The sequence below is a fragment of the Acomys minous genome (genome assembly GCF_964271855.1).
Source record: "Acomys minous genome assembly, chromosome: 8".
Lineage (NCBI taxonomy): Eukaryota > Metazoa > Chordata > Mammalia > Rodentia > Muridae > Acomys > Acomys minous.
Window position 1 is genome coordinate 33,634,628 of NC_140489.1, and position 21,975 is coordinate 33,656,602.

Here is a 21,975-nt window from a genome sequence, read left to right on the forward strand (position 1 = left end):
AAACAAACAAAAACCCCAAACCAACCCCCCCCATGCAAAGAAAGCCATGCCAATGTCTATTGTGTCCATTGTTGGCATACTTGTTTAGTTACTTAACGTGAATTTTATTCTTTGAGTACTAAGATACTTATGGCACTGTGGCAGAGGTTGTGGATGGCTTGGGTTTACAGCTGGGAAGAGGACCATTCTTTTCTTACAGTACAGTCCGTGGGTGGTGTCAGCTCTGTCCAGATCAGGTGGAACTTAGTGTCGTTGTCCTTCTGTTCCTCTCAAGGTGCTTCCCAACAGAACGGCTCTCTTCATTAAATTGTAGAAATCCTTAAGTAGCTCTACCTAAGGAATAAGTTCTTTGGACTCAAGAACTCTGAAACTTAGGTACCTCCATACAGTGAAATAATATTTTTTATATGAATAAAAAATGCTATTTTTGTTTCTCAATATGAATGAATGTATTGTGCTAAGTGAAAGGAGCCAGACTCACAAGGCTATGTATGATTCCACTAAGACATTTTTAGATATTTGTGTGTGTGTGTGTGTGTGTGTGTGTGTGTGTGTGTGTGTGTGTGTGTGTTCTACAGAGATCAGAAGAGGGTGTCAGATTTCCTAGAGCTGGAGCTACAGGCAGTTGTAAGCTTTCTATGGTGGGTGATGGGATCCAAAATTGGGTCCTCTGGAAGAACAGCAATCCCTTTTAACCACTAAGCTATTTCTACAGTCCCCCTTACGATATTTTAAAGCAGATAAAACTGCAGGGACAAAAAATTGTCTAGTGGCTTCCAGGCATTGAAGAAGGGTTTGATTGCATAGCATGGTGGAAACTTTTTTTTTGAATATTCTGTATTTATTTTTAAATTTTATCCTGACTACTGTAAAGGCTACCTGACTATGCATGGTCAGATTCAGAAATGTACAGTAAAAGTTGGAGTTTAGTATATGGAAGTTATATTTCAAAATTCTGGTGCATAAAATACTTAAAATATTTTGGAGCCGGGCATGGTGCCACACATCTATAATTTCAGTTTTTGGGTGGCAGAGACAGGAAATTCTCCATAAGCTAAAGGCCAGCTTGGGCTGCATAATAACTTCCAGGTCAGCTGGGGTTGCATAGAGACTTTGTCTCAAAAGGAAAACAAACAAACAAACAGAAAACAAGTTTTTTTCCTATTTATTTATTTATTTTTGGATTTTTTTCCCCACTTTTTTTATTTTGGCTTTTTTCAAGAGACAAGGTCTCTCTTATGTAGCCTTGGCTGTCCTGGAACTCACTCTGTAGACCAGGTTGTCCTTATTAGACAGAGTTTCTCTCTGTAGCCTTGGGTATCCTGGATTGGCTTTGTAGACCAGGCTGGCCTCAAACTCACGGCAGTTTGCCTGCTTCTGGCTCCTGAGTGCTGGGATCATAGGGGTGTGTGCCATGAGGCCCACCTTAGAAACATTTCAAGCTGTGATTTTAGATTCAGCTTCTGTGATTTGGAGGAGTACATGGTATACAGGCATCATTTGCACTGGGAAAAAAATCTGAAGTTCTTGAGAACATTACACAAACATGTCTTTATGCTAGCAGACCTCAAAGCATGTCTAAAGTTACAGTGTTACACTGAAATATAACTCTAAGTTACAGAGTGTGTAGTGGTGCATGCTTTTAATTCCAGCAGGCAGAGGAGGCAGGGGCAGGCACACATGGTTCTCTCTGAGTTCAGGCCAGCCAGAATTTAAAGGTACTCCATCCAAAGATGTTAGAAAAGACTAAGAGACCTTTAGTGTATTCTTATTTCTAGGCTTAGACTTAGGCAGATTACCTAAAGTTGAATAGCTAATTAGTGGCAGAAGCAAGATTATAAACTATAGAATGGTAATATTGATGTTTATTTGGGCATACACTTGGAACTTTTATTTCTAGTTATTCTCTGTGAAGACAATGTTTTAATTTCTTTTTAGAACCTTTTAATTGTGTCATTCTGAAAGTGGAAACCACTGCCTTAGTGGTAGGAAAGCCCTGTGTCTAGGTGATAGGAGGGCTAAGTTGGAGATCCCATGTCACTTGAGTTTGCTCAGGCCCAACAAATTAAGATACTTATTTAGCTGAGTGAAATTTGGATGTTAATTTTTTAAGTTATCACATATTAAAATAAGTTTATGTTTTATTTTTAATTTTGTTGCATTTAAAGAGGTTTATTGGCAGAATAGAGGGAATTGAGTTTGCTAGGCTCTTTGTAGTTATCTTAAGTGGTGAGGCTTTTCATAAATACTGAGAAAGATGATGGAGCATGGAAACCATCTTCAACAGACTTAGGGTCAGGAAATGGAGAATGGGATGTCTGTCAGGATGTAACAGCAGCCTTAGTCTTCTGGTTTTGAGACCTAGATTTCATTGTCCTCTGGGACTCTTGCTGTGTAGCAGTTTTACAGTGGCCTCTGAACCTTGATTCTAGAACTACCTTAGACTTCTCCCTGCGGGGAGACATTGATGACATAGTGGCTACTGCCTTGTAGTTACAGAGCTAGCCATATAGCTCTGTCCTTTGATTTGGAAGCTTTGTTGGTGTTCTCCAGGATTTCTGGGAGTACTTTAATTGTTTTTCTTAACCCTTATTTATTTTGGGTGTGGGTGTGGGTACAAGTGCAGGTGGCGGGCAGAGGACAACTTAAGAGAGTCAGTAGGTCCTAGGGCTAGAACTTAGGTTGTTATGTTTGGCAGCAAATATCTTTACCTATGGAGCCATCTTTTTGTCTGTCCCCCCCTGCCCCCCCCCCCCCCCGTGTTGCTTCTTTTGAGCCATAGCTTTAGGCAGTGTTGATTTGTTTGTTTGTTTGTTGTGATTTTATATTTTAAGACCATGCCTCCCAATCTGGACATAAAGTTACATGCCACTATATCCTGCTCCTCAGGCTTTACAGGGTGTCCTACCTCAGCCTCTGTAGATTTCTCTATGTGGAACACTCAATTTCTGTTTTCTGAAGAAGCCAAACTCCCACTGCCACTGCCTGCTTCTTCTCCATGGGCTCCTGGCTTCAGCCCTGCTGTCTCTATATTCCCGTCACAACCTGAAGGGTTCTTACAATATGTTTTCAGCCAGCTGTGCCTTATTATTTGACACATGATAAAATATAATTGTTGCCTGGCATGGTGGCACCTGCCTTTAATCCCAGTATTCAGTTTGATTCCAGCCTGGTTTACAGAGAATTCCAGGACAGCCAGGGCTATACAGAGAAGCCCTGTCTTGAAAAACCAAAACCAAATCAAACAAACAAAAAATATATATCTTGACTGGAAACCTCTATAATCTTTCAAATCCACATCTGTAAAACTAGAAGTAGCCCCTGTCTTTTAGTATTATGAAAGCATATACACATACATATATACATTCTTATAACAGGTGATAATACATATGTATATACTTACATGTGTGTATATATGTATATATGTGTATGTATATATATGTGCCTCTTACATTTTCAAGTGGGTTTTGTAGTTTCTTACTGGTTTTCTGTTTAGATGGCTGTGTAGTAACTCCAGAATACTTGTTCATTGATATTCACAGTTTCTGTCAGCATGTCTGAGAATTATGGCATGCTTTGACACATTTGGGTGAGACAGTTAAGTTTAATTTTAGTTTATACCCTAGCAATCTTAAATTAGAGGTTTGTCATGGTAAATTGCAACTTTTAAAAATATAACTATCAACTTGCTTTTTTCTTGTATTTACAATACTATTTTAAGAAATAAAAAATTGATAATCTTTTAAACTCTGTTGCACATTTTCCCATTGAAATAATTGAAATTTGTGTGTATAGATGTCACAGAAAACTCATGATAAAAGGCACAATGGAGTGAGTCAGGAGAAAGGCACAGGAGAGTGTGTGTGAAACAGGGTCTCGACTTTGGACATAGGTGCGGGCTTATGCAACCATGGTTGCCTAAGAAACAAAAAGGGCAGATGAAAACTTCACCTTCAGAAGCGTTTAGTTTATTATGTTGAGATGGGGATGATTTGAGACCCAGGATGTGGCTAGGTGGCTCAGGCTGACCTAGAACTCAATATGCTCCCAGCTGACTTGACCTCAGTAAGCCCCGGGCTGGGATGCGGTGTGCATAACAGTGCCTGGAGCTGACAGCTTTCTTGTGTTATATCAGTTAGCTACCTGTTCTTTTCTCCTAAGTGTTAGGGTGTGAGTGAGGAGGGGTGAATCTTTTAAACTACTATCTAGTACTGTGATTTAGGAAAGACTGGGTGTGTTAGTCCGCCCGTTGGAGAGGTGTCCATGATTGAGCTTGTTGATAATTATCCTACTTCCTTATTCCTTCAGCTGAAATTATAAGACATAGCATGTCCCTTTTCCTCTTACATCAAGCCCAGAGTATACCCTTCGTTTTATTTTTGTTTCATGCTGTAAGCTGCTGTGTTGGAACCATGAAGGTGTTTGTCAAGTCAGAAATAAAACATAATACTTTTAAAAGCTGGGTGTGGTGGCGCACTCCTTTAATCCCAGCACTCGGGAGGCAGAGGTGGGCGGATTGCTGTGAGTTCGAGGCCAGCCTGGTCTACAAAGTGAGTCTAGGACAGCCAAGGCTACACAGAGAGACCCTGTCTCAAAAAACCAAACCAAACAAAAGAAAAACCATAATACTTTTTAGAAGGTGGAGTTAATCTGTCAGTCATGAATAAAAACTAATTCAATATGCTATCATATATTCATTCTTAGAAAAAGATGAACTTCAAATAAGTGTTTCTCAGAGGGTGAATGACTACATAAGAGGCACTTTGGGGACTAGAGAAGTGGCCCAGCTGTTTAGAACACTGACTACTCTTCTAGAGGACTTGGATTCAATTCCCAACATCCATATTGTGGCAACCATCTTTACTCCCAGGAGATCTGATATCTTCTTACGGCCTCATTGGGCTCCAGGCACCCATGTGGTGCACAGGCATACATGCAGACAAAACACCCATACACATACAATTTTTAAAAAGTATATGGCTAAACTCTGCCAAGACAGCGTAAGCAAGTCCTCAGTAGTTCCTGCTTCACAAATATGTCTGTGAGATATATTGGGCCAGAAGGCTGAAGAAGATGCTCCAACATTATAGATAGCTTTGGGTGACTATTCAGGTAGAAAACTGTCTCTGTCATCTTCTCATTTGGAAGGCTACTAACCTGCACTCCCGGCATACTTAGATAATCAAGTTTATTCCTTATCAAGTCTCTGAGGGAGTTGAAGACCAGGTAGCTCAGTTTTACAATGAAGCTTAATTGTTTAGGGGTTAAGATGTTTCTAGGTCTAGATAGATGTTCTAAGTTGATAATGACAATATGTGATGGAGACTGATTTACATTCAGAAATTTAGATGCACCAAGACAGGAAAGATGTCTTCTTCAAGGCTGTCAAACAGCCAAAACACTAAGAATGTAACATTTATATAATTCCTGGTTGTGTCACGGTTCTTCTTGCTATAGGTAATCTATTGTATGTATTGTATGTAATAATATAAATATATATGTACAAAAATAAAATAATCTAAAAAGTATATGATATTGTGTGTGTGTGTGTGTGTGTGTGTGTGTGTGTGTGTGTGTGTGTATTTAAAGTACAGGTATTTTGGCTAAGCCAAGGTTTTATAAGATTCTTTTTCTCTTTCCATTCCCTCCTTCCCCTCTGCTCCCCTTCCTCTCCCCAGTTTCAGTAGTTCTGTATGGTTAAATAGCAGGAGATAATTATTTTGGACTAAGCTCCTACAATGGACTCCAACTGGCTAGGGTAAAAAGTGAGACACTATAGTTAATGGTGCACATGTATAGGTCAGAGGACAATTTGGGCAGTCAGCTCTTTCCTTCCACCATTTGGGTCCCAGGGACTAAACTTAGCTTGTCAGCAAGTACCTTTACCCCTAGGGCTACCTTTCCAGCCCTCAGTGACACCTTTTCAGGGTGTGTGCATATATGCATGTGGGGGATTGAACTCAGGGCCTCCCAAATGCTAGGGCAAATGCTCTGCCATAGTACTGCTTTTCAGCCCAGAGTGCTTACTGGTTTTGTTTCTTCTTTAACTGTTAGGATTAAAAAAAAAAAAACCAAAAAACCAAGTATTAATTCCTTATTAAATTTATGGTGAGATTTAAGAATATTTACTAGAAGATTCATTATACTTCTGGTCCAGAATATTGCAGGCACTGAAAGGTAATTATGGTAGATACTTTTGTCAAGGTTATTTCTAAAATTTTTTTTGTTTTTCAGAGTTTTAAACTTGTTTCCTCCTTTTTAAAATTAATCTTTTTAAAATTTTTATTTACCTTTTATGTGCATTGGCGTTTTGTCTGCATGTATGTCTATGTTACAGTGTCAGATCTTGTAGTTACAGTTGCGAGCTGCTGTGGGTGCTGGGATTTGACTCATGATCCTCAGAAGAACCGCCAAGCCATCTCTCCAGCTCCTCTTCCTTTTCCAACATAAGATAGAATAGTATTTTCTTTTTGTCTGTTTTATTTATGTGTGTGGTACATGGGAAGGTCAGAGGTCAACTTTGGGTGTTCATTCCTGAAGAGCCATCCACCTTGTGTTAGAAACAGGGGTTTCTCACTATATCTGGAGCTTACAGGCAGGCTAGTGTACCCGAGCTTTATTACTTTGTGGGTTCTTCTTTCCTCCACCCTTCTCCACCCCTATTCTTCTTCCCTTCAGCCTCCTAACATTAGAGGAAAGAGGACAGAGAGGAAAAGAGAACCCCAAATAAAGTCAGGGGTCAGAAAGGGGGTGACGTTATCATTATTGTTAGAGCAAGTTTGATTGTTACTGCCAGGATATCCAATTTCTTCTTGTTTTTGTTGTTGTTTGTTTGTTTTGTTTTGTTTTCTGGTTTTTTTTTTGTTTTTTTTTTTTTTGCACAGGACTACTTAACAAACCAAAATCAACACCAACCAACCAACATCATACCATGCCTCTCAGGGCCCTAGCATTTATATACGCTCTGAAACCCCCTACCCCCACCCCAGAATTCCAGTCACACAACCACAGAAACTATCTGCAGCTGGCAGAATCAGGCCTGTGCTAGAAGCAGTCCCATATTCCTACACCTGGGATTAACATGAAAACACATTCTTAAAATATTTCTGTGTTTTTAAATAAACCAAAATTCCAAAATTGTTACTACAGGCTAGGCTGCTGGCCAGTGAGTGAGTCCCATGGAATATAATGACTGTCTCCACCTCCTGAGCACCGGGACTGTGGGCGGACATTAGCATGCTTGACTTTTTACGTGGGTCTTAGGCATTGAAGTTGAACTCTGGCCCTCATGTTAGTGAGGCATGCATTTTACTAACTGAGCTAGCTCCCCAACTTGTCTTCTTTGCTTTTATGGTTTTTGTTTTTTAGACTGGGTCTCTACATAGCCCTGGTGCTGGCCTCCAACTCACAGAGATCCACCTGCCTCTACCTCCTGAGAACTGGGCTTAAGGGCATGCACCCTGCCTCCAGCTGTTTTGTTTTTAAAGGCAAGTGAGTGTATTTTAAAGTGACCCTAGCACTGAAGACAGTGCTAGCTTTTACTTTTTCCTCATTTTGAGAAGTAACTGAAATTATACATACAGTACAATCAGTCATGTTTTAAAACAGATCAAAGCTTTTACAGTTTTTTTCCATTAGCACATTTATTACATAGAATGATAAGTTTCTTTTATCTGTGTTGCTGTACAGGACTTCAGCGAAACCACACAGTCTATAGGAACAACAACGCTGCGTCAGAAATCAGAGGGCTTGATGCCCTCTCTGTGACATAGTAGTTCTGTGACCTTGACCTTTGGAGATTGCATGTCATATAAGGAACATGAAAAGAATGATATTTGTCTTGTATGGTTGCTGTATTAAACATAAACAGAAATGCGTGTACAAACTAACAACCTCTCTTAATATACCTGTTTAGTTTATACATGTGTAATTTAGCAAAATTAGCAATGTCTTCAAAATTTTCACTACATAGGTAAAGGGGCTGCTAGCTTTTGGGTTGATGTATTTTCTTTTTCTTTTCTTTTTTTTTTTTTCTTTGTTTGTTTGTTTGTTTTGAGACAGTTCCTCTGTGTAGCCCTGGCTGTCCTGGAACTCACTCTGTAGACCAGGCTAACCTTGAACTCAGAAATCCACCTGTCTCTGCCTTCTCAGTGCTGAGAGTAAAAGCATGCGCCAGCACTGCCTAGCTTGTATTGTTTTCGAGACAGGGTTTCTCTGTGTAGCCTTGGCTGTCCTGGACTCACTCTGTAGACCAGGCTGGCCTCGAACTCACAGCGATCCACCTGCCTCTGCCTCCCGAGTGCTGGGATTGAAGGTGTGAGCCACCGCGCCCGGCTCTGTCTCCTGTTATTACTTTCCTTTTCCTTTCCTTTTGTGGATGTGTTCAGGAGCTGGATTTGGATCTCATGCAGACAAGGGAAAAAATAATGAAATGAGTAAATAAGTAAAGCTTAAAGAAAATAGATGGATTTTCTGCTTGTGCCATTTCTCTCTTTATGTCCCTGGTAGGAGAAACATGTACTAAACTGTGTTTTTATAGTCATAGTGCAATCCAGGGTACCTTTTGAGAAATAAGAGATCCTCCTGCATTAGTAAGTGCCTGTTTATTTTCCTTCTTTCCTCTCCTTCTCCCATTTCTTTTTCCTTCTTGTTATAAAGTGCTTACTGTATTGACAGAGATATGGCATTGTATATAGAAGCAATGATGCATGAGAAGCCTATGCAATCTTAGCGCGTGCGCATGTGTGTGTACATGAATGTACACATAGGTATGTGCAGATGCATGTGGAGGGCAGAGGTTGATTTTAGGTGTCTTTCCACCTTATTTTTGAGACAGGGTCTCTTCACTGAACCTCAATAACTAAAATTATTCCAGGTCTTCTGATTAAAACTTGAGTCTTAGGCTGAGGTTGCTCTTCTCCGCGCTTTTTCTAGTTGAAGCAATCTTGATCTGCCCTTGCCCTTAACTTTTAGAGAGTTAACAGAAAAGACTCTCTGTTGCTGTAGTTTTGAGATAAGGTCTCACTATATAGTTTAAACTGGCCTGGAAGTTGCTGCATAGCACATGTAGGCTTTAGTCTGGTGGTTCTACTGGCTCAGCTCCATGGCTTCTAGGATTAAAGGTGAGTGCCGGTGCACCCGGGTTAGAAGACTTAATCTTGGAAGTAGTGTATAAACATTACTGGAGATTGAGCTTTAATACAGAGGAAATTTTGGCAAGCAAAATCTTTGAGCCAACAAGTCTCTAATTCTTTGTGACCTATGAATCCACATTGCCAGTGTCTTTCACTTTAATTTCTGCTGCTATGATAAACTCACCTGACCCCCCCCCAAAAAAAACCAACAAAAACAAACAAACAAACAAAAAACAACTTAAAGGGTTTGTTTTAGCTCACAACTTGAAATTAGAGCCAGTCATAGCAGGGAAGCCAAAGCTACAGAAATTTTGAATAGCTGGTCACATCCACCATTAAGCATGTAGCGAAATGAAAGCACACGTGCTTGCCAGATTCAGCTGGCTCCTCTCCCTTTCTCGTTTAGCCCAGGGCCCAGCCAGTGAAATGGTGCCACCCACGTTCAAGGTGGGTCTTCCCACATCTATTAAGTTAATTAAGAAAATCCTTCATAGGTATGAGCTCAGGCCAACCTAATTTAAACTGTTTTTCATTGAGGTTACTTTCCCAGGTGATTCTAGCCTGTGTTAGGTTGATTAAAACTAACCATCACACAATGTTTGTAACTGTGATTTTAGACATTTGGATATTTTTCCTTTTTGATAATATTTTTAGGAGTAATCCATTTTCATTTAAATATAACACCTACCCTATTCTAATCCTAAAATGTCAAATAGTTCGCACGCGTGTGTGTTTGTGTGTTTGCATGTGCATGCATGTGAGCATGTGTGTGTTTTCTGGCACTCACTGTGAGGCTGGCCTCCAGCTTTTGGTCCTCCTTGAGTTGTCTGAACTCTGGAATTACAGGCCTGGTTAGCTCTGCCTGCCTTTCGCTCAGAAGTTGTCTTCTTGACTAGTGCTGGGATAACCACTTTCTTGAAAATAGCTACACGGCAGTAAAGAGGCTTTATTTATTTTGATGTTGCAAAAGCAGAGAGATGGAAAATGTTGTCCTAGAAGAATCTGAGATTTGTCCTAGAACTATAAATGTCTACTTTTGGTGTTAAGTTTGGTCAAATACATGTCAGGTGTTTTCACTAGTAATGTGGTTTCTTACATGTCCAAAAAGTAACTGCTGTACCTATTGTCATTTCTCTGTGTTTTGTTACTGTTTAGTCTCTTTTATAATGCAACCATTAAAATTGAAAGTAAAATATCAAAAACATAGTCTGTTCAAGAATTAGGTCAATGAGAAAATGAACTGAAACACATTGTTGGCTAGAGCTAATTTGCAAATTACATCTGAGGTTGTTTTGGTAGTACATCTATTGAAATGCAATTCAGCTGTTGTTTTTCTTTTTTTAAAAATATCATTATCTGAAAGTCAGTGGCTGTGCAAAACAAATTGTTAATGCAATTCAGCTTTTAACTGTTGACCTCATTTTTCCTTTGTACCTCCTTCCTATGTACCTCCCCAAGCACAAGGTAATAAAAAAGAGCTGGGATACAGTGCAATGGTAGGGCCTGGGTTCAGTTTTCAGCACCCCAAAAGGGGTGGGGAGTTGGGAAAGAAAGAAAATTACAAATTAACACATCATCATCATCATTATTAACATTAGTATTTTGCAGAGTGGGGGATTGAAACCAGGGCTTTGTACATGCTAGACACATACTCTACTGCTGAATTATAGTGTCAGTTTTGTGTTGCAGTGCCAAGGTCTTTGAGGGCAACAACTGCACTCAGTTTATGTTTATGTTTACCCTAAATAAAAAAAAATTTTTTATGTTCTGTTAGCAAAATTATTTGCAGCAAATGTTTCTAGTTTTGGCAAAATCTTAGTTTTATAAAGAAAATCAGTTAAAAACAAAATAGATGTTTTCATACAATACATTGATTATAGTTCCGCTCCTCCAACTCCTTCCAGATCCTTCCCACCTACCCAAATCCATACCCTTTCTTGTTCTCTATCATTGGGGGGTATGGGTGGTGGTGGTGGTGGTAGTGAAGAAGACATCTAGAAAAAATAAAAATAAAAACAGTCTTAGCCCCACAGTTTAGTAGTTTTGTGATCTTGGAACTTTCTAAACTCACTGCATCTCAGTTTTCCTAGTTGCAAAATGGCAATATGAATAGTTCATTTTATGAGCCATTGGGATTAAATGACTTAACTCATGGAAATTGCCTAGGAGGAGCTGGCAAGTAGTACCCAGTAAATATTAGCTGCTGCCAGCCTTCTTATTCAGAAACAACACCGTTATATCATGTATGGTACATTTGTATTGCTTTTGTTAGTTTGCTTGTTAGTTTTCTTTGTTGTTGTTGTTGTTGTTTTCCTCGAGGCAGAGGTGTGTGTGTGTGTGTGTGTGTGTGTGTGTGTGTGTGTGTGTGTGTGTGTGTGTGTGTAGAGCCTTGGCTGTCCTAGAACTAGCTCTGTAAACCAGGCTGTCCGTGAACTCACAAAGATCCTCCTGCCTCTGCCTCTGGAGTGCTGGAATCAAAGGTGTGTGCCACCACCTCCTGGTTTGTATTGTTTCTTAAAACAAACATGTTTTGATTCCAATATGGTATATATGGCTAATTATACTACCCCCTAAAAGTTACTGTCAAGTAAGAGTCCTAAGAATGTTTTACTTTCAGATTCTGTACTCGCTAGTGTTTTGTCAACTTGAAACAAGCCAGAGTTGTTTGAGAAGAGGGAATTTCAGTTGAGAAAAATCTTTCCACTATGTTGGCGTGTGAGCAAGCCTGTGCACAGTGCATTTTCTTGACTTATGTGGGAGGGTCTAGACCACTACAGGTGGTGCCATCCCTGGGCCAGTGGTCTTGCATGATATAAGACAGGCTGAAGAAGCCGTGGGAAAGAAGCAGTAAGTAGCGTTCCTTCATGAACTCTGCTTCAGTTCCTGTCTCCAGGTTCCTGCTTTGAGTTCCTGTCCTCACTTTCCCAGATGGCAGATTATCTGCTGAAAGATGAGATAAACCCTTTCCTCTCAAGTTGCTTTTTGGACATGGAGTCTTATCACAGCCATAGCAACTCCAAGATAGTAATCATAACCTTTGTTGTTTTGTTTTGAGACAAGGTCTTATATACCCAAGGCTGCTGTTGAATTCACTGTGGAGTTGAGGATGACTTTGAACTCCTGATTCTCCTGACTTCATCTCCATTGTGCTGGGATCATAGGCATGCAATACTTTGTTTTTTGATATTCTGAGACAGATTCTCACTCTGTAGCTCAGACTGGCTTAGAACTTACTATGAAGTCCAGACTGGATATCCCCCCAGTACCTGGGTCTGGTATCTCATGCCTATAATCCCAGCAAAGAAGATTGTGTTTGACTCTGTCACACATTTGAAAAACAAATGCTATGTTGTCTATCATACTATAGTAGGAGAAGAATTTGAAGTCTTAAAATAAGAAAGGCAATCTCATATTAAGCACAGTTAATAACTTTATACATACTGTCTTGTCATGCCTGGCACCTGATTCAGACTAGATTGCAAGAATTGCTAATTTAGTCTTCTCTTTTAAAGACGGGACTGCGCCTAGGGGTGTATCAGAGCTCTTATATCGGAGTAGAATGACAACTGAGTCTAGATCCAGATCCCCCAAATTGTAATCCTATCACCTCAGTTTCTATTGCAATGAGAATGTGTGTTCTAAAGAATCAGGCCTAGAGAATCCATGACTTAATTAGGATCAGTAGTGGCTCTTAAGAAAATAGGCCAGGTAAGGTAGGCACACCTGTAATCCTAGTACTTGCATCACAAGTTTTAGACTGACCTGAGTTCATAGGGAGACTACCTTCAAAAAAAAGTAAAGCTGGAACTTGAATCTACAGTATCCACCTCTATTTCTGCATGATCTGACTCCCAATTTTAGTGAAACTTGTTTCTGTGCACCTTAAGAGACTGCTAGGTTTTTTTTCATCTTACATATTTTTATTTATTTATTGCATGTTTATATGTGTGTAGATGTGTGTGCATGTACATAATAGAATGGGTGCATGCCATAGTGCGCCTATGGAAGACAGTGGAAAACTTTGTGGAGAATTGATTCTCTGATCCTACTGTGGATTCTAGGGATTAAACTCAGTCCCCAGGCTTGTACTATTTCTACTGATCCATCTTGCCAGCTGCCTTTTCAATTTATGGAGGCAGATTATAAGGGATTGAAATTGAAAAGAGATCTCTATATTTAGAATTTCCTTTCCTTGCAGTTTTCAGATTTTGGAGCCTAAGGAACATTTCCAGGAGAGACTGCCAGTGCAGCCACTTTGCCAACCAAGATCTTGATACATAGCCACAGACTGGAGTACTGGTGGGCCACAGTCCTCAGATAACTTCTTAAAACTGGTAGGTGAAGGACGGTGGGAATGGAAACATGGGTGGTGGTGGTTGCTGTTGTTGTTGTTGTTGTTGTTCCAGCAGTTGCTGGAAAAGGCCTCTTTCTTCCTGTTCTTTATAAATTTTATTTTGTGTATGGGTGTTTTGCCGGCATGTATGGCTGTGCACCATATGCATGCCTGGTGTCTGAGAAGACCAGAAGAGTGTGATGGATCTCCTGGAGCTAGAGTTAGAGATTATTTTGAGCCACCATGTGTGTGCTGGGAATCATACCTAGGTCTAGAAGAGCAGCCAGTGCTCTTAGCAGCTGGACCATCTCTCTAGCACCCTTCCTGGTTTGGGTTAGGTTAACTGTCTTTAATTTTAAAGCCCTTTTTCTTGGTAAAAATGAAGTACCCAAAAATCTCAGGTCGTGGGTAATTAACACTTTATTATAAATATTTGTCAAGATATTAGTGGTAAAACTTAGGGTAATTTATTTATTTATTTATTGCATTTTTAAAGTGTGCTTATGAACTTGTGTGAAAGTTATTGGTTTTATTACAAATTACTGTAGATTTAATAGCTTTTAAAGTATTATTTATCTACCTATATATTACTTATCTGTTTTGATTATGGATAGGGTCTTACTCTGTAGCCCTGGCTGGCCTACAACTTGCTATGTAGTCCATTATGGCCTTAAACTCAGCATTTTACTCACTGCCTCTGCCTCTTGAGTGCTGGGATAAAAGGTGTGTGTCACCACACCCGGAAGGCATGTTTGTTTTGCTCACATGCCTGCGATTGGATTAAGGTCCTTGATGGGTTGGCTTGTCTCCATTAACATGGTATGAGGTGGGATAGCTAGGAGTGTGACTCGGTGGCTGAGAACTGGAATCATTTGAATGCTTGCTGCTCCTGTGTCTGCTGACTGCTGACTTGGCTGAGTCCTCAGCGTGGGCTGTTGGCCACAACACCTACACTATACTTCTCCTTGTGACTGCTTGGCTTTCTCACAGCGTGGTTACTGGATTCAAGAAAGAACATCACAAGAGGGAAGGGTAAAGGCACATGACTAACTTGGTTAGCTTGGAAGTTACATAATATTGCTTCATTCTGTTTTTGAGAAGTTATAAAAGTCCATGTAGGTTAGTGGCCATACTCCCCACCCTTAGAAGGCAAGACTATCAGCATCACATTGTAAGAGCATTTGATAGGGAGTCAGCTGTCCTAGCCATCTTTTGGGGATATGATTTGTCCCAGTATGTGTTTTTAAAATTATATTATTTATTGTGTGCAGTGTATAAGTGCCACAGCATACATGTGGAAGTCAGAGGACAATTTTAAGGAGTCAGCTCTCTCCTTCTACCATGGGGACCCTTGGGATTGAACTCAGGTTGCCAGGTTTGGCAACATGCACCTTCCCCACGGTGCCATCTTACAGGCCCAGATAAATAATACAATGCATGAGGCCTTGGATTTGATCCCTAGCACTGCAACTTGCAGCTGTAAGATATGGTGGCACACACCAATCTCAGCACTTGTGGGACAAAGGCAGGTAGATTGCTGCAAGTCTGAGGCCACTATGTATGGATAGTAAATTCAAGATCAGCCAGGGCTACATAGCAAGACTTTGTCTCAATTTGTGTGTGAGTTTGTATGCAGGCATGCTCTAAGTGTTGTACATACTTATCACCCCAACACTTCAGAGACTGAGGTAGCAAAATTGACCGTTTAAGGTCAGCCTGCCTGGCTACCAGGTATGACCCTCTTCTCAAAAAACCAAAAGGTTGGGGCTGGAGAGACGGATGCCCCAGTGGTTGAGAGCACTTGTTGCTCTTGCAGAGGACCCAGGTTTGGTTCCCAGCCCCTCCATGGTGGCTCATAGCCATTGCACTTCCAGTTCCAAAGCATCTGATGCCTTCTGACCTCCTTCGGCCCCGGATATACACATGGTGCAATATATATATGCATGTAGAGTACTCGTACACATAAAGTAAATAAATCTTTAAAAAAAAGTTTAATCTGGGCATGGTGGCACACACCTTCAGTCCCAGCACTTGCTAGACAAAGACAGGTAGATCTCTGAGTTCAAGTCCACCCTGCTCTACTGAGTTCCAGGACAGCCAGGGCTATGCATAGATACCTTGTCTCGAAAACAAACAAATAGCGCAAAGCTCTTGGAGCCTCAAGTCTATACAAAGAAGCACAGGCAACTGGGAAGTACTGAGACTGGTGATAGTCAATTGTCTTCCTGGAAGAGGCCCTCACTTGGTTATCCAATAACCAAGGGCCCTGAGATCATATACAAACAACATTATACACACTGAGAAGGTTGTATTTAGGAATACACACGCACGCACGCACGCACGCACGCACGCACGCACGCACACACACACACACATGCCATACCTTTGAGAAAAAGCCATTGGATTGCATGGGAAGAGTTGGAGAAAAGGAAGTGGGGGGTGGGGGGGGTTGGAGGGGGAAGTGATGTAATTAGAATATCAAAATTTTAAACAAAATAAAAATATATATTTAAAAACCAAAGAGTGTACTACATAATAAATGAGAATGATGAACATTCAGTAAGAATTTGAGTTCTTGTCCAGTGGGGTATGATTTTAATGTTATTAGGGCTCTTGAGAGGAATAAAATACAAACACACACACACATAGTCTATAAAAGGATTTTATTAGATTGTCTTACACAGTTGAAGTCTGTCTAGTCAGTTCAACAGTGGCCATGTGCATGCTTAGAAAGACAGAGAATCCAGGTAGCTTCTCAGTCCAAGAAGTAGGAAGCAAGAAAAGGGGAAACAGTGATGCAGCCTAAGCCTGAGGCTGGAGGCTTGGAGTCCCCTGCGGGTTACTGGTGTAAGTCTGTATTAAAAGGCTAAAGAGACTGGAGTCTGATGTCCACAGGCAGCGGCAACAGCGTAGATGGCTTTAGTCAGGAAGAGTGGAGTTTGCACACAGTCTGGCTTCCTTCCACCTTTTGTTCCATCTTCCCACTCCACCCCGTCCCAGTCCCCCAGCCTGTTAGAGGTGCAACCTATATTCAGGGCAGTTTGTTTTGTTTTGTTTTGTTTTTCCTTTCCTCCTTAGTTGCTGCTGTATATACCAATCACCTCTAGAAATGCTCTCATAGACATACTTACAAGTATGCTTTACTAAATGTTCCAGGTATTTCTCCATCTGAGCAAGTTGACAGACAAGATTAATTATTGAAATGCCTAAATAGAAAGAAAAGAAATAGATTTTGGGTTTATTTTGTGGTAACAAAGAAATACAAAGCTATAATTAAAAGCAGAGATAAAAATGCATAAATGAGACAATGTGTAAGATTTATAACTTGGACTTTGTTTTCTTCTTTATCTAGCATGTGCTAGTAATTTTATAGTCTAGTTGGGTTTTTCCTCCTTTGAGACTTATTTGAGGAGTTGGTGTCCAAGTTAAATTTGAAAAACTAGTGTCAGCTTAATACCTACATCAGGTTTCTCTTGTCTCTTTGCTTCCTATGTAGAAAACTATGTGCTCTCTTTAAAAAAAATCATTGGTACAAGAAAACTTAGAGAGTTATATAGTGGTTGGCTGGTTGTTTTATTGATGAAAGTTACCAATTATATAAATTTCCTGGGCAGATAATACCTAGTTTGAATACAACATTATGATATTGTTAGATAATGCTCCAGTCATTACATAGAATTCTATGTCCAGTTTTATAGTTTAGTTGAAAATAAGGGAAGGTAGGGTAAAGGTTTACCAGAATGGAAGACCTCCTAACCTTTTTAAAATTTTTTAACTTTTATTTTTAAATGGTTTTAGATTTACAGGAATTTCTAGCAAGGAGGAGTGAAGTCCTCATTACCTAGTCCTTCCCTAGAAGTTTTATATTACATTGGTATAGAAGAAAATCCAAACCAGGAAAATAACATTAACTAGTTTTTTATTATGAAATCTTTCAGATATACAAGGTTGTACAGGATAGTATATCAAACATCTCTGTGTTCTCACTGATAATTCAGCAACTATCAGTGTGTGTGTGTGTGTGTGTGTGTGTGTGTGTGTGTGTGAGAGAGAGACGGGGGGGGGGAAGAAAGAGAGAGACACAGAGACAGACATGCATACACACATGCCTTGGTGAATGAATAAATGTCAGAGCACAGTGTACACAAGCCTTTTCCTTCCACCATGTGGATCTTAGGGATTGAACTCAGGTCCCCAGGCTTGGTGATAAGTTGCCCTTTATTTACAGAGCTATCACTACCCCACAATAGTTATTTCCTTAGTGCTATTTATGTGTCAGTCAGACCAAGTATATTTATATGTGGTGGCTTAATTCTTCACATAATGCTATGGAATAGGTTATGGTTTTGCTTTCTCTCTTGTTTCAGAAGAGTAAAGCAAGGTTAAATTGTTTGTAAAGCTGTCTAAATTAGTGTGCCTAATCAGCAGAGAAGTCATGGACAACTTGCAGAAGCAGTTCTCTCCTTCGACCATGGCCTTCAATCCAGGGATCAAACTGAGGTTGGTCAAGGTCTGCTCACTGGGCCTTCTTGCTGGCCCAGTTTTATAGTCTTGATATAACAGTCATTAGCACTCAGAAAGAGGTCCTTGATTAATTCCTTGTTGAATATGTACATCCAAACTTTACTTCTTTGCTGATTAGACGAAAAATGAAGCAAAAAGCCCACAAAATACCATTAAGTTTCTTTGTGTTGGTCAACTATGAGGCCTGCCCTAGTGTGTAGTTGATACACCCGGTGAGACTCCATTGAGAAAACTGATTTTTCCCTTTGCCTGTAGGTCTCCATTACAGGTAGCTTCTTAGTTAGAGATAGAGCTCTATGTCTGTTTCCCACCTCTCAGTGCCAGAATCCCATCTGGCTTGAACCTGTGCAGGCCTCATATGTGCTGCCACACATTGTGGGTTCATATGTTCAAACATCCTGTTTTGTCAGGAAGATGGTTTCTTTTAAGTCATCCTTCACCTCTGGGTCTTACAATCTTTCTGCCTTCTCTTTCATTATAGATCCCTAATCCTCGAAGGGAAGTGTTTGATGAAAGATCTCATTTAGAAATGTGTTGGCATATTTTTAAAAATTTATGTCAGTGGGTTCTTCTACCTCCCTCCCAACTGTTACTCCACCCTAACCCTTCCAACCACCCAACACTAGGTAGTTAGTGCAGAGAGGAGGTATTGAGATCTTTTTAAACTAGTTCCTGATAATGAGGGGCATTGAGTTCCTTGGAGCAAATCCAGTCTCCAGCTTCAGCTCCAATTTCTCTTTTCTTATGACCACTTGACAACCTAGCAGCAGCAGGAGCCAGCAGGCGGAACAGCAGCACCTCCTCTCTTGGGGTTCTGGTCCTTTTATACGCTCTCTCTCTCCAGAGTCTCCAGAACTAAACTATCTTCAGCTGGCAGAATCATGCCCTGCAAGAGCATACACAAGGCAAATAGTCTGCTGCTGTGCAGCAGCCCCGTATCCCACACCTGCGATTTAAAACAAAAACATGTTTACATACATAACTGGGTTTTTAAAAAAAACAAAACTCTGACTACAGGACTGAGTGTTCAGAAGTCTCTGGCTGTACCTTGTTCAGTTGTCTCTGTTAATTCCCGTCTGCTATTAGAAGCAGCTCCTCTGGTGAGGCTTGAGCGCGGCACTCATCTATGGATATGGCAGCATGCCATCAGGGAGTCATTCTATTGCTGTGTTCCTTTAGCAGAACAATTAGGTTTTTCCCTAGGCCTGTGACCGATCTAGTCTCAGGTTCTTGGCCACTTTAGCAGTGTCAGGAATGGGCTTAAGTCCGATTGTAAAAACTGTGGTAGGTTACTCCCATAACATCTGTTCTACTATTGCACTGTATATCTTGGAGTCAGGTCACTTTGTGTGTAGCCTTTGAGCTTTTTCAAACCTACTTTAATTGGGCTTCTTTAATGTTTATACCCTTCTTCCAACTCACCTATTTTAGATAGGAGAGAAAAAAGGTTTATGGGAACAGGAGAAGTAGACCTTTTTAGACTCAGTTCCTTGGAGCGAGTTTACCCTTCATTGTCAGGATTTCACAGGCCTGTTAAAACAGCAAAGCAGGAATTTAGCAAAGGTGACTGTAACCGCAGCCCGGAGCAGCAGCTGGAACCCGGAACCTCGAAGCATTCTCTGGAGCGGTTCTCTCTAGGAGTGTCTGAAAGTAGAGTGATAAACAGCAAAACTATAGGAAATGATGCCAAGACCAAAAAGCCCAGCCTCTTGTTTTGGGCTGTATATATGAATCTCCTCTCAGAGTCAGGACTAGGATGCTTATCAGTTGGCAAAGACCAAGCCCCCGCAAGTCCCCACAAGAGGCAGTTTCTCTTCTAGTGGACAAACACCATGTGTTCTCTCACAAGTCTATTTCACTTCCCACACTTGGGATCAAAACAAAAACATGTTTACATCCACTATATTTGTGGTCATAGGGTTTGTGGCTGTGTGGTATTGACAGTTACCTTTCCCCTCTGGTAACTTGAAGAGTACTTTTCATCTCTATGAACACTAGTCAGTAGGGGTGAAGGCCCTAAATAGATACAACTGAACTTCTCTGTCTTTGATGACAGCAAGTGAGTGCTGTCTTCAGCAAATGGGCCTTAATGGCAAGGTTGTGGAGAACAACCACAAGCCTTGGCAGGAGCCTGTGGTATTTGGGGAGGTTTCTGTGGGACTCTTTTGGCCAACAATTCAGAAAGATGTAACCTACTCCTGGCACTGGAGGTTTTACTTGATAGCATAAGATGCCTATTTGGAGCATTGTCTCCTCTATATATACATATACACACACACATATACTGTAGAGGGGTGTGTGTGTGTATATATGTATATATGTGTGTGTGTGTATATATATATATACATATACACACACACATATACTGTAGAGGGGTGTGTGTGTGTGTGTGTGTGTGTGTGTATAGTAGTATAGTAGTAGTAGTAGATTTTTGTATAGTTTTGCAAACTTTAGTGTTAGTTGTCCCTCCCCATATTCCCTCTTTTACCCTTCTTTTTCATCCCTTTCTATTTAATTATCCAATTCTAGCTTCCCTTTGTCTCTCCATAAATACTATATTCTATTTCCCTTTTCTTGGGAGATTATGTCTCCCACCAGTCCCCAGGGATCTTTCTACTCCTCTCCTCTCTGCAGCACTGGGCTTATAGGCTTACACTAGTGCACTCAGCTTTTAGGTGAATACTGGAGATGGAACTCTAGCCTCTATGCTTGTACAGTAAGCACCTTAGCCATCTCCCCAGCCTGTAATGTTCTTTGACGATTGATCTGTGTATACACTGTATCTTGATCATGTCTCACCCCAAATCCCCTCCCTACTCTCTTCGAACCTCACCAATACTTCCCTTCCTGCCTGCATGTCCCCTTTACTCTCTGTAATAGCTCACAGAGTCCAGGCAGTGTTTCTGCTTGTGCACTGCTGTGAAGCCAGAGCACAGGCAGCATCACCACATCCCTACAGTCCTGGTTAACCAGCACCTCGGCTAATGGTTCCTAATTTGGCAATGCTTCAGCTTGGGAGGAGGAGGATGGTGAGACTCTTAGGAAGGGCAGAAGGTCAAGTGTGCCCTTCAGTCTCTCAGAGCTGTCCCGCCCTTAGCCAGCTGTTGACAACACCTCCTCAGTTCGGGCTGGAGTCTGCCTCTCATCCATGCTGGGGTACTGTCTGCCTTTGAGCTTGTGCAGGTAACTGTAACTGTAGCTGCTATAAGTTCATTCTGTACAAGTACAATTGTACAGATTGGTTTTCTGGTATAATATAATCATTGGAAGTTGTGGTATATAATGGCACACGTCTCTAATCCCAGTACTCCAGAGGCAGAGGCAGGCAGATGTCTGTGAGTTTGAGGCCAGGCTGGTCTACATAATGAGTTCCAAGACAGCCCGGGCTGTTGTGTTTTTATTGTTGTTGCTGTTTTAAATTTTAAGTTACAATAAAAAGAGTAAATGTTCTTTGTGTAACAGTTCAGTCTGTGCTTCCCCTGTCCTAATGTTTTATGGGAGTTAGTGCAGAGAAGCCATATCACCATAGAAGGTGACTACTGCTTATATGTGGACCGAGCAGTCAGTCTGTGGTGAAAATATTTCTGAAAGTACACTGCATTCACTTTCTAAAGATTTTTTTTAAACCATTAAACTCTGTGGGTATGAAAAAAAAGTTTCTTTTTGCCCTCATGTCTGTAATTCCAGCACTTGGAAGGTATAGGCAGGGCATCAGGTGACCTAGGTCATCCCCTTGTATATAGATAAGAGTTTGAGACCAACCTGGGCTTTATGAGACCCAGCAACAAAACATCATAAGGAGTTACATTTTATAAGGAAGAGATTTTGTTGAATGTTAGTTTTGGTGGTGAATTTTCTTCCCAAAACACTTAATAGTCTTCTATCCTTCACTTGATTTCTTAAAGTCTCAGTGGTTGGAACTAGGCTGAGTACTTAGCAAATTCTCAGCGAAATCTTTGCAGGTCAGGAAATACTGAGTGCCTT

At 40.7% G+C, this 21,975-nt stretch overlaps 1 protein-coding gene across 11 annotated transcripts in view; it reads left to right on the plus strand.

Annotated features, from left to right (window-relative positions):
• Nucleotides 1-21,975, plus strand: part of NUMB (NUMB endocytic adaptor protein) — a 109,378-nt gene that overhangs the window by 12,849 nt on the left and 74,554 nt on the right. For 7 of the 11 annotated variants that reach the window (XM_084792082.1, XM_084792079.1, XM_084792080.1 and 4 more), the window contains exon 2: nt 13,333-13,468. The exons of the other annotated variants lie outside the window; for them this stretch is intronic. The gene's annotated coding sequence lies outside the window, so the exon portion shown is untranslated. The remainder of the gene's footprint in view (nt 1-13,332; nt 13,469-21,975) is intronic. 11 annotated transcript variants of the gene reach the window in all.